The 18,082-nt window shown below is 50.9% G+C and overlaps 2 long non-coding RNA genes across 2 annotated transcripts; one reads left to right on the top strand and one right to left on the bottom strand.

Moving 5' to 3' along the window:
• The first annotated feature begins 980 nt into the window (after nucleotides 1–980).
• LOC135191205 (uncharacterized) lies at nucleotides 981–10,048 on the top strand. The gene is made up of 3 exons (XR_010308760.1): nucleotides 981–1,014; nucleotides 9,302–9,351; nucleotides 9,726–10,048. It is a non-coding gene; the product is annotated as an uncharacterized LOC135191205 (long non-coding RNA).
• Nucleotides 10,049–12,491: 2,443 nt separating this feature from the next.
• Nucleotides 12,492–17,870, bottom strand: LOC135191206 (uncharacterized). Its single transcript, XR_010308761.1, has 3 exons — nucleotides 17,769–17,870; nucleotides 15,818–15,938; nucleotides 12,492–12,610 (listed from the first exon to the last, which is right to left on the bottom strand). It is a non-coding gene; the product is annotated as an uncharacterized LOC135191206 (long non-coding RNA).
• Between the last annotated feature and the right edge of the window lie 212 nt (nucleotides 17,871–18,082).

An 18,082-nucleotide genomic window follows, 5' to 3' on the forward strand; every position in this document is an offset into this window, starting at 1 on the left:
CAAGGGTAAACATCCTCCAGCAGCAGGTAACCTCTGCACTGCATTAAGCACAGAAGCAGTGAACAGGCCAGGGAATAACCACTGCACTTTAGGTGAGCCACCCAGAGATGCCACAGGGAAACCTGCAGCTTGCAAAACTCTCCTGTCTGCACAGAAATTGGCTCATGTTTTACTTCAGCACAGCCAAATGCTTTAGGAGGGCCAGCTGGGATGCCACCTCTGAAATCATAGAATCATAGAATGGTGAGGGGTGGAAGGGACCTCAGGAGATCATCCAGTCCAATCCCCTTGCCAAAGCAGGACCCCCCAAGGCAGGTCACAGAGGAACACATCCAGATGGGTCTTAAGAACCTCCAGAGAAGGAGGCTCCACAACCTCTCTGAGGAGCCTGCTCCAGAGCTCCAGCATCCTCACACCAAAGAGGTCTCTCCTCATGAGCTGGAACTTCCTGAGATTGTGACTGAGTTTACACCCACTGCCCCTTGTCCTGCCACTGGGTATCACTGGAAAGAGCCTGGCTCCACCCTCCTGGCAGCCAGCCTTCAGTTATTTAGGACACTGATCAGGTGCTCCCTCAGTCTTTTCTGCCACAGAATCCCAGAGTGTTAGGAGCTGGAAGGGACCTCAAAAGATTATCTACTCCACCCCCTCTGCCAGAGCAGGATCACCTTTTTGTTGCTGTTATAGTCCAGTTTTCATTATTATTATTATTTCTTTTATCCCACTTATCCCCCAATTCCCTCCTTTCCTCTTCAACTCCTCTTTCCCCCCTTCCTCCTTTTCCTCCATCTTCCTGTTTCCATCTCCCTCCTTTACCTCTCCCTTTCCCACCCCACATTTCCCCCTTTTTTTCTCCCAAACCCAGATTACCTGGGTGCTGTTGGAGTCTCCTCCCACCCCAGGTGTGACCACTTTGCCTTCCCTGCCCACTCCCCTTTTTAATGGGCCCCAGCAAAGGCAGAGGTTCCAAGCTGTGCTCTACTGGGCAGAGGGATCCTCCTCCTGTCATCCCTGGTGAGTTGCCATGGTGTGCACTGGGTGGATGGTGGAGGGGATCAAAGGCTGGGGGGCCTCATGGCCCCCCAGTTAGGCAGGACAGAAACTTGATGATCACTCTAACATCACCCATGGGTGCTGGTTGGGCCTCCTTAGGCTGAGCTCCTCTTTTTTTTTAGCTGCTTCTTTCTGCTCACTCCTGATGAGCTGAAGTACTTGGAAGAACTGAGAGCTCAGGGGTGAGCAGTGTTGTGTTGTCAAAGAATTGTTTGTATTGGAAAAGCTTTTCAGGATCATTGAGCCCAACCCTCAACAGCTGCAGGTCTCTCAGTCTTTCTTTATAGCAGAGATGTTCCAGTCCCTTCACCATCCTCACAGCCCTCTATTGAACTGTCTCTAGTAGTTACCTATCCCTCTTGAACTGGGAAGTCCACTACTGGATGCAATACTCCAGATGTTGTCAAACTAGGGCTGAATAGAGGGGGAGGAAAACCTCCCTTGACCTACTGGCCACACTCTTCTGAAGGCAGTCATGCCAGTGGCCTTCTTGTCTAGAGGGCATGTCACTGTCCTGTGGAGAACTTACTGCCACAGAATCACAGATTGAACCAAGTTGGAAGAGACCTCTGAGGTCATTGAGTCCAACCTAACACCTTCTAATGACCTAGCCCATGGCACTAAGTGCCTCTTGCAGCCTCCTTTAAAACACCTCCAGAGATGGGGACTCCACCACCTCTCTGGGCAGCCCATTCCAATGCCAATCACTCTTGCTGTGGAGAGCTTCTTCCTAACATCCAGCCTGAACCTGTCCTGGCACAGCTTGAGGCTGTGTCCTCTTGTTCTTTTGCTGGGTGCCTGGGAGCAGAGCCCAACCCCACCTGGCTACAACCTCCCTTCAGGTAGTTGTAGAGAGCAAGGAGGTCTACCCTGAGCCTCCTCTTCTGCAGGCTGCACTCCCCCAGCTCCCTCAGCCTCTCCTCACAGGGCTGTGCTCCAGGCCCCTCCCCAGCCTTCTCTGGACATGCTCAAGCACTTCAACATCTTTCTGAAACTGAGTGTCCCAGAACTGGACACAGTACTCAAACTTTGGCCTGACCAGTGCTGAGTACAGGGGCAGAAGGACTGCCCTGGTCCTGCTGGCCACACTGTTCCTGATCCAGGCCAGGATGCTACCGGCCGCCTTGGCCACCTGGGCACACTGCTAGCTCATGTTCAGCTGCCAACCAGCACCTCCAGGTCTGTCTCTGCCTGGCTGTTCTCTAGATACGGCGTCCTCAGCCTGTACCACTGCATGGGGTTGTTGTGGCCAAAGTGCAGAACCTGCACTTGGACTCGTTAAAACCCCTGGCACTGGCATGTGCCCCTCTGTGCAGCCTGCCCAGGTCCCTCTGCAGAGCCCTCTAGCAGATCCACACTTGCTGCCAATTTGGTGATGACTACAAACTCACTGATGCTGGACTCAGTGCCCTCCTCCAGATCATCAATGAAGTTATTAAACAGGACTGGGCCCAGAACTGGTCCCTGGGGCACACCACCGCCGCCAGCTGGATGTGGCACCATTCACCATCGCCCTCTGGGCCTGGCCCTCCAGCCAGTTCTTAACCCAGCACAGAGTGCCCCAACTGAATCAGTTTTATGGGTCAATGCTGAAGTACTTTCTGACTCTCACAAAGCAAAGCCAGGACCCTACTGCCACCTCTCAGCTGTTACCCCGTGCCTAGCCCAACAGTACAGTACTGGATAGAAGCTATTTGCTTCTGCAGGTCGCATCAAGTAGTTCTAGATCCACTCTTTCACTGCTACAGCTCTGAAGCCACTAAGCAGAATTTCACAGAATCAACCAGGTTGGAAGAGACTGTCAAGATCATCCAGTCCAACCTATCCCCCAGCCCTATCCAATCAACCAGACCATGGCACTAAGTGTCTCATCCAGTCTTTTCTTGAATGCCTCCAGGGATGGCAACTCCTCCACCTCCTGGAACAGGTTGCCCAGGGAGGCTGTGGATGTCCCCTCCCTCAAGATATTCAAAGCTAGATGACCTTTAAACTCCCTTCCACTTTCCACTCAGCTCAAGCTCCTCCAATCTCCCCTGTCCCCTTTTCTGTTCTGTAGAGCCACTCAGAGTTTGTAGTCTGGGAGCACTAAAGCAAATGAAGGTAGAACATGCCAGGGATAAAATAACAGGATGCATGCACCCAAAGGGATTGAAGGTAAGAAGCCTCCTCAGGGCACAGTAAAATCCTGGGAAAGTTGAGCTCGGAGGGAAGAAACAGCAGAAACAAGACTTCATAATCAGAACTTTGCTCTTTGACTCAATACAAAGGTTGTAATTCAATTTCAGAGTTCTGCTTCAGTGCTTCTCTTATGATGTTAGCAGAGAATCTCTCAGCTGAGTTAAAGAATTGGATCAATCAGCAGCTAGACAATATCTGAGAGGGAGAAGAAGCAAGAGAATGACAGCATATGAGTGTGTGGCTGTGCTATCAGCCAATTCAATTACTTCTAATTAGAAGGTAGTGGGATGTGAATCACTGATTGAAAAAACTTGGGGTGCTTACATCTGGGAGCTTGAGAGGAATTTCTGTGCCTCTCTGTTTAACAGGAAAGAGATTTTATTTTCTAGATCACTAATTTGTCATCATTAAGGGCCCAAACACAGAGCTGTGGAAGGCAGCTTCAGGAATCTGTTTGGGTTTTTTCCCCATTACATTTACACTCTGTCTAAAATTGCCTCTAGCTCTCTGAATGTTAACATTGACTGGATTCAATCTGCTGAGATTGCCTCCTTGCTCTGTCAAGGGTTATTTATCTAATTTAGCTTCTCTAATGCAAGTTTAGTGTTGCTTTTTTAACTTGGGGGGGCGAGGGGGTGTAGATTCTGGTTTCCTCGGACAAAAGACAGGTCCACATAATCATTCTCTTTTTATTGTGGCTAAAAAACAAACCCCAAAGTGTATTGATTTTGAATGGTGACAATGCCCTGATGACAACTTTGGTATAAACACACTCCCTGCTGCCAAAGAGAATCGCAGCAATCAGAAGTGTTGTTTTTTTTCAGCCTGCACAAGAACAGTTCCCCTTCAGCAGTCTGAGATTCTTTCCCCACCCAGTACAAAGCTCCATGGGGCACTTCAGAGCATTAAAGGAATCAAGAGCCAAATCTACTGCTGCTTACAGCAGCTCCCCTTCCCATCTAACCTGTGCTAGTTTGTAGCAGGGTCACTGCTTGTGAGAGGAAAGGGATGCCCTGAAGGAGCCAGCTTTTATCTCCAGAAGACCAAGCAGTGGCAACACCACTCATTGTGGAGGTTCTGTGTTAGCTGCTGTTGTTTTTAGTGTAGATGGAGGAAGCACTGAGGAAAAAAAATCACAGAATCTCAGGGCCTGGAAGGGGTCTCCAAAGCTCCTCCTGCCCAACTGCTGCCAGAGCAGGATCACCTAGAACACAGGAACACATCCAGGCAGGTCTTGACTATCTCCAGAGTGGGAGATACCTAAGCTTAAACTTCCAGATTCAGCTGGGAGAGGGGAAACTGAGACTGGAGATGAGGAAGAAATTCTTCAGAGTGAGGGTGGGTGTCAGGTTGCGTACTACAGGGTTAAAGATCCTCTAGGAGTAGAAGATTGTTTTTCAGTCCTGCTCTCTATAAACCCACGGCCAGCCCAGCTCTGCTCCTTTCCTCCTCCAGCCCTGTGTCGGGTGGGAGCTGCTGCTGTCAGGACAAACTTGTAAGCAGTAGGCCTGTTTGGGGCCTCCAGAGGCTGTGCTTAGGCCTTGGGACGGCAGAGGCGTGGGGGGAGGACTGAGCCCTGGGGTTACAGAGTTAGTCTGGGGCTAGTGGAAAAGTCACAGGGGTCAGATGTTGCATCTGCTTTGTAATTTCTTTTCTGTATCTCTCCAAATACAATTCTGGGTTTTTTTCCAGTTCATTTGAGAGCTTCATTCTGCCAAGTCTCTTTAACAGGACAGCAGTGAGATGCTGCACAGACTGCCCAGGGAGGCTGTGGATGCCTCCTCCCTGCAGGTGTTCCAAGGCCAGATTGGGTGAGGCCTTGAGTATCCTGTGCTGGTGGAGGTGTCCCTGCCCATGGCAGGGGTTGGATCTGGATGGCCAACTCATTCTATAATTCAATGTCTCCCAACAGCTTATTGCTAGATCTTATTATCTCATTACTCCTACCAGAGACCACCTTGTTGGAAGCAACTCTTCTGCTCTGCCAAGTCAGCTCATAAGCTTTCAAACTAGCTGAAAGTGTCCCAGTACTACACTGCCTGGCCAAAGCACTCTGGTTAAATTTCTGAGCAATTGAATTATAGGTATCATAGAATCCTAGAAATGTTTTGGTTGGAAAAGACTTCTAAGATCATTGATTCCAACCACCAACCTAAGAGGGAGCTGTAGAGAGCAATGAGGTCTCCCCTCAGCCTCCTCTTCTGCACCCTAACTGCCCCCAGTTCCCTCAGCTGCTCCTCCTCAGCCCTGTTCTCATAGATTAATCCTACCAACATGAAAAGCAGCATCCTCAGCTGCATTCCTGGAACTCAACGCTGAAAAGAAAGCTCCTGGAATTCTGCAGTGTTCTCTCTGTTCTGATGCCACTCAGCATCACCCTGAGTGCTGCCACACCTTGAGTCCTGGGTTCAGGTTTGGTGCCTCACTCCACCAAGGACACTGAGGGTCTGGTGCAGATCCAGAGAAGGGCAACAAGGCTGGGGAAGGGTCTAGAGAACAGGGCTGGAGAGGAGCAGCTGTAGAGAGCAATAAGGTCTCCCCCCAACCTCCTCTTCTCCAGGCCAGACCCCCCCAGCTCCCTCAGCTGCTTTTCACATTGGTAAGACTAATCTGTGAGAGAACAGGGAGCACCAGCCTGTGAGAGGAGGGAAGCTGGCCAGTGTAATTTACAGCTGGCCAGAGAGAAGAGATGAACAATGCAATAATAACACATAGCATTATTGCACACACAGAATGTGCTCTCGGGGCTAAGCCCCTGCCCCAGCCTCGGGACAGATGGGTAGAATGCTGCACTCTTCAAGTAATGGCACCAAACAGACACTCTCTTCGATCTCGCTGCTCTGCTGTCTCTGCACTGCTTGTTACAACACTCAGTAAGAGCTGTGAGATACTGCATACTACAAGCAGCAGCACCCACAAACCGGAGCCAGGAGCGTGTTCAGGTGGCCACGAAGGTCACCAGCATCCTGGCCTGCATCAGCAGTGGTGCAGCCATGAGGAGCAAGGCAAATGACAAACCCCGGTGAGGCCACACGTTAAGTACTGGGTTCAGTGTTGGGCCCCTTGAGGAAGGACATTGAGTGGGTGGAGCAGGCCTAGAGAATGGCAATGTAGTTTGGGGAAGGGTCTGGGGAACAGGGCTAGTGAGGAGGAGCTGAGGGAGCTGGGAGTGTTTTGCCTGGAGAAGAGGAGGCTGAGGAGAGACCTCATTGCTCTCTACAGCTCCCTGCAAGGAGGTTGCAGTGAGGTGGGGGTTGGGCTCTGCTCCCTAGTCTCAGGTGATACAAGGAGAGGAAATGTCCTGAAATTGCACCAGGGGAGCTTTAGGTCGGAGCTTAGGAACAATTTCTTTGCTGCAGGAGTAGTCAGGGATTGGCACAGGCTGCACAGGGAGGTGGTGGAGTCCCCATCCCTGGAGGTGTTCAAGATACCTGTGGCCATGGCACTTGGGGACATGGTTTAGTGGCCATGGTGGGGCTGGGTTGATGTTGGCCTGGATGATCTTAGAGGCCTTTTCAACCAACACTATTCTGTGATTCTATGATTGTATGAAGGACAAACATGAGGCCATCCTGGAGGAGCAGAGTGTGAAACTGGCTGCTGCTCAGGCACCCTGTAGGCAGCCAGCTTTGCACCAAGCCCAGCTGCTCCCTCTGCTAGCAGAAGCAGCAGGAGTGAGAGCTAGCAAAGGTCATGGCAGTTCTGAGCAAAGGGTCTTCATACCCCTAACGATTTATTTACTCAGTAACTCTTCCAGGAGCTGCAATCCATTCACCTTTCTGACCTCCCCCAGCACTGAAGTACTTAATTTTCACTTTGATTTGATTTTCTTTCCTCTACTTCCTTTTTTCCCCTCCCCATCACTAAGTGCCTTTTACCCAACGAGCAGGCTCTGATTAAATTATTCCAGCCTTTCAACCCGAGACCACAAAGCACAAAGGTCTGCAGCCACAGCCTCCGTTTTCACACAGGTATATTGTCAAGGGCCATTTGCTGTTAAGCACAAGCCTCATCTGCATCTTTTTGGTTTTCCTTTGGCACAGCATTCCTATTTTTCCTTTCTTTTTTTATACAGGAGGATTTGGAGGAAAATAGGTAATCATTCTGTTGGGCCAGTGGGCATTCTCCCCCTGAAAAAAAATAATCTTGGGTGAAAAGAAACAGTTTTAGTCTAAAGTACCTAAATGTCTTGTGATAAGTAGGCTTCCCCCAGGCCTGAATTGCAGGCTTGATTTTAGCTGCCACTCCAAACCCAGCTTGCAGCACTTGCAAGGAGATCGATAACTGAATGCCTGCCTCTGGCCGTGCTCAGGTCCTGTTATAAGAAAAGGTCCCTGCATTTCTTGAGGTGCATTAAAGGATTTTGCTCTCAATAACAACACCTTTCCCTCCCACTGGGGTGGGGATATCTGCTTTCCTCACAACAAGGCTGATGGACGCGTGTCCTGCTCTCCCAGAACACCTTCCCAAAGTAACCTGGCTGCCTATCATCCTTCTGCACATCGTGGTGTCTTCTGACAGCTAACTCCAGAGAATGAGCAGGGAGGAAAGAGACATGAGGTGTGGCCTTCCAGCTCTTCACCGTGTGGCTGGTGAAACACTGGAGCAGGTTGCCCAGGGAGGTGGTAGAAGCCTCATCCTTGGAAGTTTTTAAGGTGCTCAGCCTGGAGAAGAGAAGAGTCCAGGGAGATTTTAGACTGAAACAGGCTAAAGATGAGCTAGGGAGGGACTTCTGACAACAGCTAGGAGTGACACAATGAGGGACAATGGCTTTGAGCTGGGACAGGAGACTGAGAGTGGAGATGGGGAAGAAATTCTTGAGAGTGAGGCTAGGGAGACACTGGCACAGGTTGCCCAGGGAAGGCTGTGGATATACCCTCCCCAGAGGTGTTCAAAGCCAAACTGGATAAGGCCTTGAGCAGCCTGTGCTGGTGGGAGGTGTCCCTGCCCGTGGCAGGGTATTGAAACTAGATGATCTTTGAGGTCACTTCCAACCCAATCCATTCCATGGCTCTGTGAACATGATGTGTGAAAGCCCAGATTGTCGACAAAGATACTGGACCCAGCACTGATCCCTGGGCAGGCCACTGTGAGAGTCTGATCCTCTCTCTTGTTAATCAACAAAGATAAAGATTGCATTGTCCCTCCTTAATCTTGTTACTTCTGGGACTCAGACTCGGTGCTTGGCCCAAAAGCTCAGAGATGCAAATCAACAGACAATACCTTTGAAACTCCTAGACCTCACCCTGGCTGGACTGCCCAGGAAGCCTCCACCTTATCTCAGCTGCCCCCAAGGGCTGTGTATGCAGGGTGTGGACAGGTGTAGCCGAGAGAGGGCGGAGGCCCTCCCCCCCGGCGACGCCGGACCCCTGCGAATGTGTGAGAATGCACAGGAAGATGCCCTGGGGGGGCTGCAGCTGGACACTGAGCAGAAAACTGTATAAAAAGGCAGGAGAAAGGCCTGCCAAAGTGTGGCATCCCCACCAGACCAAGGGTGGTATCCCCACCAGTGGTATTCCCACCGCACCACCAGTGGCATCCCCACCAGACCAAGGGTGGTATCCCCACCAGTGGTATTCCCACCGCACCACCAGTGGCATTCCCAGCGGACCACCACCTCCATCGGACCACCGAGGGCAGACCATCACCAGACCACCACAGCTGCACACCACCTGAAGAATCTCTGACAAACTCCGCAGAAGATCATCCCTGGGCCACGCACCCGTCTCTCTCTCTCACTCCTTCATCTGCGACTGAGGGTAATATGCTCACAGCCTTTTCCCCTTCCCTGCTCCTTCTTTTCTTCTCCATCGATCTCTTTATCTTTCTCTCTCCCCCTTCTCCCCTCTCTCCCTCCGTTTTGCCCAACCTTATCCTTTAATAAACAGTTTCATGGTGATATATGGTCTCGTTTGCACCTTAATTTCACAACACGGAATCCATTAGAACTGGTCTAGCTCCGCTGGACAGAGATACTGTTAATCTCTGCTCCTCCGGACCTTGACAGCCACTCCAATGTTTGACTTCACAAAACTTCAAGCACTCTGGCATTACCTTTTATCTTCCCCAGGTAGCAGGCCAAAAGCTCTGTCTCCATCAAACAAAGCCCATCTGGTTCAGGTAAGGTAAGTCAGAGCACACCATAGCCTTTTCCAGGAGTTCTTGAAAGCATGGTGAGGCTGACAGCAAGTTGCTCCAGAACCACAGAATCACTGAGGCTGGAAATGACCTCTGAGATCATCAAGCCCAGCCTATGACCCAACACCAGGACATGAGCTAAACCATGCCACCAAGTGCCACATCCAGTCTTTCCTTAAAGACCTCTGGGGTGGTGCCTCCACCACCTCTCTGGGCAGTCCATTCCAGTACCTCAGCTCAGCCGTCCTCCCATGCCTGTTAGTTCCCTTACCTCCCACTAGCACACACAGTTAAGTCCTTACCTGCCCTTTTGCTACTGCAAACCTTGCATGAATTTGCTATTTGATTTCTTCCAGCAGGAGCCCTGTGAAAGCTCAGATTGGCTTCCTGGCGAGGAGAGAACACCAGTCTATAAACACCAGCCTGATGGAAACCAAATTTGCTGTTATGATTCTTGAAATAGAGATCTTTTTTTCTGCAGCATTAGCTCCTCTACAGGTCTGTCTTCCCAGCTGGGCTTACAGCACTGAGGATACTGATTGCTGAACACCTCCCAGCGGCACACATTAGGGCTCAGACATTTACAGTCATCCAAAGCAATCTGTGGAAAGCCAGGGACAAGATGCTCTGGCGTTTACAGCCCAGCTATTAGACTTTCTGCCTTGTTGATCTGCAGCCTGCCAGCCCCAGGCACACTTCTCTGTGCTGCCAGGGTTACAAGGGAGAATCACACAAGTGTCAGGGTTGAAAGGGACCTCAAGGATCGTCCAGCTCCAACCCCCCTGCCATAGCAGGGACACCTCACACTAGATCAGGTTGCTCAGAGCCACATCCAGCCTGGTCTTAAAAACCTCCAGGAATGACGCTTCCACCACCTCCCTGGGCAACCTGTTCCAGTCTCTCACCACCCCCATGGTGAAGAACTTCTTCCTAATATCCAATCTGAGTCTACCCACTTCTAGTTTTTCTCTATTCTCCTGAATCCTACCTGACAGCCTGGAGAAGAGGAGGCTCAGGGCAGACCTCATTGCTCTCTACAACTACCTGAAGGGACGTTGTAGCCAGGGGAGGTTGGTCTCTTCTGCCAGGCAACCAGCAACAGAACAAGCTGTGCCAGGGCAGATTTAGGTTGGATGTTAGGAGGAAGTTCTTGCCAGAGAGAGTGATTGGCATTGCAATGGGCTGCGTGGGGAGGTGGTGGACTCCCCACCCCTGGAGGTATTTAAGAGGAGGCTGGATGGGGCACTTGGTGCCATGGGTTAGTTAATTAGAAGGGTTAGGTGTTATGTTGGTCTCAATGATCTCCAAAGTCTTTTCCAACCTGGTTAATTCTGTGATTCTGTGACACCCTAAAAAGTCTCTCCTCAGCTTTCTTGTAGCCCTCTTCAGGCATGAGAAGGCCACAATAGGGTCTCCTTGCAGCCTTCTCTCCAGAGAACAAGGGATATAAGCTGGAACCCACAAGGTTCCACCTGCACAAGGAGAAACTTCTTTGGTGTGGGGTGCTGGAGCCTTGGAGCAGGCTACCCAGAGAGGTTGTGGAGTCTCCTTCTCTGGAGATTTTCAAAACCCACCTAGATGTGCTCCTGTGTGACCTACCCTGAGTGCTCCTGCTGTGGCAGGGGGGGTGGACTGGATGATCTCTGGAGGTCCCTTCCAATCCCTAACATTCTGTTATGTTACGGAAACATAACCAGATCCAAACGAGCTCCCAGCCCACCACCCTGAATGCTCCCTCAAGAGCCTCAGACATGACCTTCTCCCCCCACCAAAAATAAATCACATGCAAGTATTAACCTTTAGATCTGAGCTTGCAATGAAAGCCCCAAGCTTAGACTTGCAAGCTCCCCATTCTCTTCCTAGTTTTGCTAGTGACCTCAGGCAAGTCATTTCATTTTTCTCTGCCTTAATTCTCTATCTTAAACGAAGGAATAACAGATGCTCTTAAGAGAAGGAACTGTAAGAAGAGGGGGGAAAAGGCAAGCTAAATCAGTTGGTACTTAAGATGTGCTCAAACAGGGAGATTACAGTGGCACACTGACAATTTGCTCCATGCTCAAAGGTTGGGGAGGGTGGGGGGGAAAGCCATACACATTCACATTTTAAACAGGAGAACTTAGAATCATAGGGTTGGAAGGGACCACAAGGATCAGCCAGTCCCAAACCCCCTGCCATGCTCTGACTACCCTCATGCTGAACAACTTCTTCCTAACACCCAGGATGAATCTCCCCATTTGCAGCCAGTCCTATCACTACCTGACAGCCTAAAAGTCCCTCCCCAGCTTTCTTGTAGCCCCCTGCAGATACTGAAAGGCCACAAGAAGGTCACCTGAGAGCCTTCTCCTCTCCAGACTGAACAGCCCCAGCTCTCTCAGTCTCTCCTCACAGCAGAGCAGCTTCAGCCCTGTGCTCATCCTCATGGCCCCTCTCTGGACATCTTCCAGCACCTCCATAGCCCTCTTGTAACAGGGGCTCCAGAACTGGATGCAGTAAGTACTTCAGGTGGGGTCTCAGCAGTGTGGAATAGAGGGGGAGAATCACTTCCCTCAACCTGCTGCCCACACTGCTCTTGATGCGGTCCTCTGAGTCCTGGCTAAGCAGTGCAGTTGCTGCTTTCAGGGACATACTCCTTCCATTTTAATTATTTTGCATAGTAAGGAAACACTGAATGAGCTGAGGGTGTTCAGCCTGGAGAATTAGAGGCTGAGGGGAGACTTCATTGTTCTCTACAGCTCCCTGCAAGGAGGTTGCAGTGCAGTGGGGGGTTGGGCTCTTTTCCCTTAGAATCAGGTGGAAGAAGGGGAGGAAATGGCCAGAAATTGTGCCAGGGGAGGGTTAGGTTAGAGCTTAGGAACAATTTCTTTGCTGCCAGAGTGGTCAGGGATTTGAACAGGCTGCCTGGGGAAGTGGTGGAATCCCCATCCCTTGGAGGCGTTCAAGAAACCTGTGGCCACAGCACTCTGGGACACGGTTTAGTGGCCATGCTGGGGTTGAGTTGAGGGTTGGACTGGATAATCTCAGAGGGGTTTCCCAACCAAACCAATTCTAAAGCTCTATGACTCCATGAACAATAAATCATTGTGGGGAAGGACAAATTCTCCCATGAAATCTTCCACATTTAACTCCTAAGCATCGTGGGTGTCTGCATGATACATGTTTGGTTTAAAGCATGGCATGCCCACATCTGTGCACAGGTTTATATCCTCCTCTCTGCACGTCTTGCCCCTGTGAAATGTTGTCCCTGTGGGAAGAGGAGCACGCCTGAGTGTGCGTGTGACAGGCATACACATCAGCTGTGTGCCTCAGTCAGGCTATCGGCACGCATGGAGCTGTCCAAGGGCTGGTGCTCTTCTGAGAAGTGCTGCTGGAGGGCTGCTGCTGCAAACCCTCTCTTGATTTGCAGTAATAAAGCAATCAGCCTTCATACCAGAGAGCCAGGAGTTTCTGAGCGATTGCACTTCCATCTAACAAATTCCCTCTGATACCTCCTTTTCTTCTACCACAAAATTAGCATGGACCTGGAAAGCTTATTAACACGGGCTCTAAATTTCATCTGCAGTGTGCTCACATCTCAGTAGTGTAGCAAGAAAGCAGGGGAAAGCACCGAGGGTGCAGATCTATATGCAGAGAAGCTTCAGGCTTAATGGAAGAGGCTTGATCAAAAAACAAACAACCCTCCCCACCCATCTGCCCCCTGGGAACTGCTGGGCTGTTGGGTACAAACGGTTTTGAGCTCTGTCTGGCAACAATGACACCTCTCAGCTACCACGCACCACACACATGTCTTGGAGTTAAAGTCTGACATTGAATGTCAAGAAGAGTGTGAAAGCTGCACAGAGCATGATATAGGAGGGTCAAACAACATACTCCCAGTTCACAGTGAGAAACAGAGAGCTGATGCAAGGCTTGGCTGGCAGAATATAGATACTGTGAGCTCCTCACTGCCCGGGTGCCAGGGCATCACTGCTCCTTCTCAGCACTGCTGCAGTGCATTCTCCATCCAAATTCAGAGATTCATACATTTATGGAATGGGTTGGGTTGGAAAGGACCTTAAAGATCATCCAGTTCCAACTCTCCTGCCATGGGCACCTCCCACTAGCCCAGGCTGCTCAAGGCCCCATCCAGTCTGGCCTTGAACACCTCCAGGAAGGGGGCATCCACAGCCTCCCTGAGCAACCTGTGCCAGTGTCTCCCCACCCCCACTCTAAACAATTTCTTCCTCATCTCTGCTCTCAATCCCCCTCTTTCAGCTCAAAGCCATTGTCCTTTGTCCTGTCACTCCCAGCTCTTCTCAAAGGTCCCTCCCCAGCTCTTCTGTAGCCCTTTCAGGTACTGGAAGGCTGTTTTAAGATCTGCCTGGAACCTTCTCTTCCTCAGGCTAAACAGCCCCAACTCTCTCAGCCTGTCCCCACAGTGGAGGTTCTCCATCTCTCTGTTCATCTTTGTGGCCTCCTCTAAATTGCTCCAGCAGCTCCAGATCCTTCCTGTGTTGGGGGCCCCAGAACTGGAGGCAGTGCTGCAGGTGAGGCCTCAGTAGAGCAGAGCAGAGGGGCAGAATCCCCTTCCTGTGCTGCTGCTCGGACTGCCTTTGATACAGCTCAGGACACAGTTGACTTTCTGGGCTGCAAATCTGAAGGGCACTTTTATTTCAAGAGATGCCTTTTAAGAGGTGCCTTGAGAAAAACTGGCTCCTGACAGAAAGCAGGTAACTGGTGGATAATACACAAAGCCATTTGCCAAACACCACTTGAAAAATCACAGGCAGCATAATTGACTTTTACAGCTCAGATAATGTGGGTCACTGCATTAGTGCAACAAGAAAATGAATGTATGTTGGAGTGAAAGATAGAAGGGAAGTAATTACAAAATATAGATTAAATAACCATCAGATAACAGGCATAGTAATAAGAACAAGGAGGGGGAAGATAGAGGAGAAACAATTTGTTAAATGGATTGTAGCAGGACTCTAAGAGGCTGCTGGTCTCAATGCTGGGCTTTTCTGTTTTCCCCTTCATTGCAAACTCAATAGAATAAAGTATTCCTGCCCTTTAAGGAGCTGATCTCCTGCTTCCCTTGGCATCAGCTTACAGCTTACTCAGCCTAGAGGGTTGTTAAGTTAGAAGCTGATAGTATTAACATACAGTGCTTAACTCTTGCAGCAACAGGAAGCCATAAAGTCTCCAGCAAGTGAGAGGGATCACAGCAAAGTTCTGAATTCTGCCACAGGCGTACTAAAAGCTTTGCATCCCAGCACAAAGCATGGGGGACTGAAGATAGAATAGAATCATAGAATCAGTCAGGGCTGGAAGGGACCACAAAGATCATCCAGGCCCTGTCCCCCTGCCAGAGGCGGGGACACCTCACACTACATCAGGCTGTCCAGAGCCTCATCCAGCCTTCCCTTCAACACCTCCAGGCACAGGGCTTCAACCACCTCCCTGAGCAACCCCTGCCAGGGTGTCACCATGCTCATGCTGAGGAATGACTATAGGGTTATTTTTCCTCTCTGTATTACAGAATCATAGCATGGTTTGGGTTGTAATTGACCTCCAAAAGTCATCCAGTCCAACCTCCTGCAGTCAGCAGGGCCATCCTCCACCAGATCAGGTTACTTAGAGCCCTGCTGAGCCTCACCTAGAGTATCTCCAGGGATGTGGCCTCAACCACCTCCCCACAACCTGTTGCAGTGTTCCAACACCCTCATGGTTGGTCTCTTCTACCAGGCACCCAGTGACAGAACAAGAGGACACAGCCTCAAGCTGTGCCAGCACAGGTTCAGGCTGGATGTTAGAAAGTTCTTCACAAGAGGAGTGATTGGCATTGGAATGGGCTGCCTGGGGAGGTGGTGGAGTGCCCGTCCCTGGAGGTGTTTAAGAAGAGGCTGCATGAGACACTTAGTGCCATGGATTAGTTAATTAGAAGGGTTGTTAGGTTGATCTTGATGACCTCAGAGGTCTTTCCCAACCTGATTAGTTCTGTGATTCTGTGGTGCAAAGCTTATTCTTAACATTCAGTCTAAATCTGCTCTTCTCAAATTTCAAACCATTGCTTCTTATCCCTTTGCAAACAGTTCGCAGCCTTCTCATGGCCCCTTTCTAATACGAAATACTTTCAACTCAGCCTGGCTTAGTAGTGCTCTGAATTTACCAGTGACAGTGAGCCTCAGCAGTAACATTCCACACTGGGAGGTCACTCTGTCTCCCACCAATTAGGTGTTCTCACATCACATTGGATCACCATCACAAGTACCAGTCCTTTGGGGCTGGCACATGGCAGGTAAGAAGTGCAGAGATCTGAACTTCTATTTGCTAGAAAAGGGTCTGGGCAAACCTGCAACGAGTGACACCTGAGATGATCAAGGGTGAAGAGGACAAGGCAGAAGCGACACAGCCAAGCTGCTGCTTGTACTCAGTCAGCACCTTGTGTCAATGCCTAAGTGACACTAACCTGCACTCCAGAAGAAACACTTCTGTTCATCTCAGGCTCTGAAAGTTTACATCCTCTGGGTGATGTGCAGATGACCCCACTGACATTCTGATGGTCATCCCAGTAAGGTCATGGACGGAAGCTGGATGAAAAGATCAAGAGAGTCACTGAGAACTTAGTGAAGTGAAAGACTTTCATGCTGAGGAACAACAAATTCCATCAGCTCAGTGTCCCTCTGAATCTATTGTCACAAGATCAAAGGAAGCTGCACAACAGTCACTCCAGAAGTGGGAATAGGAATGAGCCTCATGGGTCTATCTCTGTCCCCTACAAAGGACAGAACACCATTATAGAGAGCAACACAGGAGGTACCAGCCAGCTTCTCTTGGGCTCACAAGTGTGGAACAGGCACAGCCAAGGCAAAACAGGGACACTAGAAGAGGCTGAACATGAGAAGCCTGAGGAAGAGTCACAGAACCACAGACACATGCAAGCTGGAAAAGCCCCTCAGGGTCACCAAGTCCAACCTAGAATCCTCTCTACAAGATTCACCTTAAACATAGCATCCAAACCACCCTGAAACACATCCAGGGTTGGTGACTCCAGCACCTCCCTGGATAGCTCATTCTAGGCCCTGACCACCCTCTCCAGGAAAAACTCTTTCCTAATGTCCAATCTAAACCTCCCCAGCCTCAGCTTGAGGCCATTCCCCCTTCTTCTGTCTCCACTTGCCTGTGAGCAGAGCCCAGCAGCAGCCTCTACACAGTGTCCCTTCAGGTAGCTGTGAACAGCAATGAGGTCTCCCCTCAGCCTCCTCTGTTTCACACTAACCATCCCCAGCTCCCTCAGTCACTCCTCGTAACATTTACTCTCCAGGCCCTTTCCCAGCTTTGTTGCCCTCCTCTGGACCTGCTCCAGCAGCTCCACATCTCTCTTGTATTGCAGTGCCCAAAACTGAACACATCACTTGAGGTGTGGCCTCACCAAAGGTGAGTCCAAGGCGACAATCACCTCCCTGCTCCTGCTGGCCACAGCATTTTTAATCCAAGCCAGGCTGCCACTGGCCTTCTTGGCTGCCTGGGCACACTGCTGGCTCCTATTCAGCTCCTGTCTATTACAACCCCCAGGTCCCTTTCTGCCAGGCAGCTCTCCAGCCACTCTGCCCCAAACAAGAATCCTTTGGTCGTTTGGAACGAAGAAGCTGCCACTGTCCCGTTCCCTGCTGTTTTGCAGTGTACAGAATGTCCTCACAAGGACTGCTGACTTTCAGCATTTCTCTCCCTTGACAAGGCTTGGGATCTGTGCTTGATGGTGTGCTGGTACAGCTTATCACATAGGGAAGGGACTGTCCCTCTGTACTGGTGAAGCCAAACCTCGAAACCTGGGGTCAGTTTTGAGCCACTCACTCTAAGAAGGACATTGAGGGGCTGGAGCAGGTCCAGAGAAGAGCAACAAAGCTGGGGAAGGGTCTGCAGAACAGGGCTGGGAAGCGGCAGCTGAGGGAGCTGGGGGTGCGCAGTGTGAAGAGGAGGCTGAGAGGAGACCTCATTGCTCTGTACGGCTCCCTGGAAGGAGGTTGCAGTGAGGTGGGGGTTGGGCTCTGCTCCCTAGTCTTAGATATAGAAGAAACGTCTTGAAATTGTGCCAGGGAGGTTTAGGTTGGAGATGAGGAACAATTCCTTTGGTTCAAGAGTGGTCAGGAGTTGGCACAGGCTGCCCAGGGAGGTGGTGGAGTCCCAATCCTTGGAGGTGTTCCAGAAACCGGTGGGCTCTGGGACATGTTTTAATGGCCATGGTAGTGCTGGGTTGAAGTTTGGGTTGGATGCTTTTAGGGATCGTTTCCAACAAAACCATTCTCTGGTTCTATAAACACACCGCGGGGAGACTGAGAAGCACTGCCTAGAGTGAGAACGGGAAAGAACTCACCTCCTAAGCTCCGATTTTAACACAGTGAGGGGCAGCATGTTCTTACCTGGTGATGTGCAAGAGAGGGCTCCTGCAGCATTGCTTCTGCTGCCTGCAGCCGTCCTGCATGCTCCAGAACTCCCCTGCCGGCGCGCTCCGAGCGGCAGAGAAAAGCCGAGAAAGGCCCTGCCCGCCCGCGCCGCCGCCTCGAGCGAAGGACCCTCGCGGCGCGGCTGCCCGCGCGGCTGCCCGCGCGCCGGCACTGGCTCTGCGCTTCGCGCCTGCGGCGCGCGCTCGGCTCCACAGCGAAGGGGCGAGTGCTGGCGTGCTGCCGCCCGGGGGTGCTGCCCGCCCGGGGGTGCTGCCGGCCCGGGGGTGCTG

Source organism: Pogoniulus pusillus, chromosome 38 (assembly GCF_015220805.1).
Source record: "Pogoniulus pusillus isolate bPogPus1 chromosome 38, bPogPus1.pri, whole genome shotgun sequence".
Classification (NCBI taxonomy): Eukaryota; Metazoa; Chordata; class Aves; order Piciformes; family Lybiidae; genus Pogoniulus; species Pogoniulus pusillus.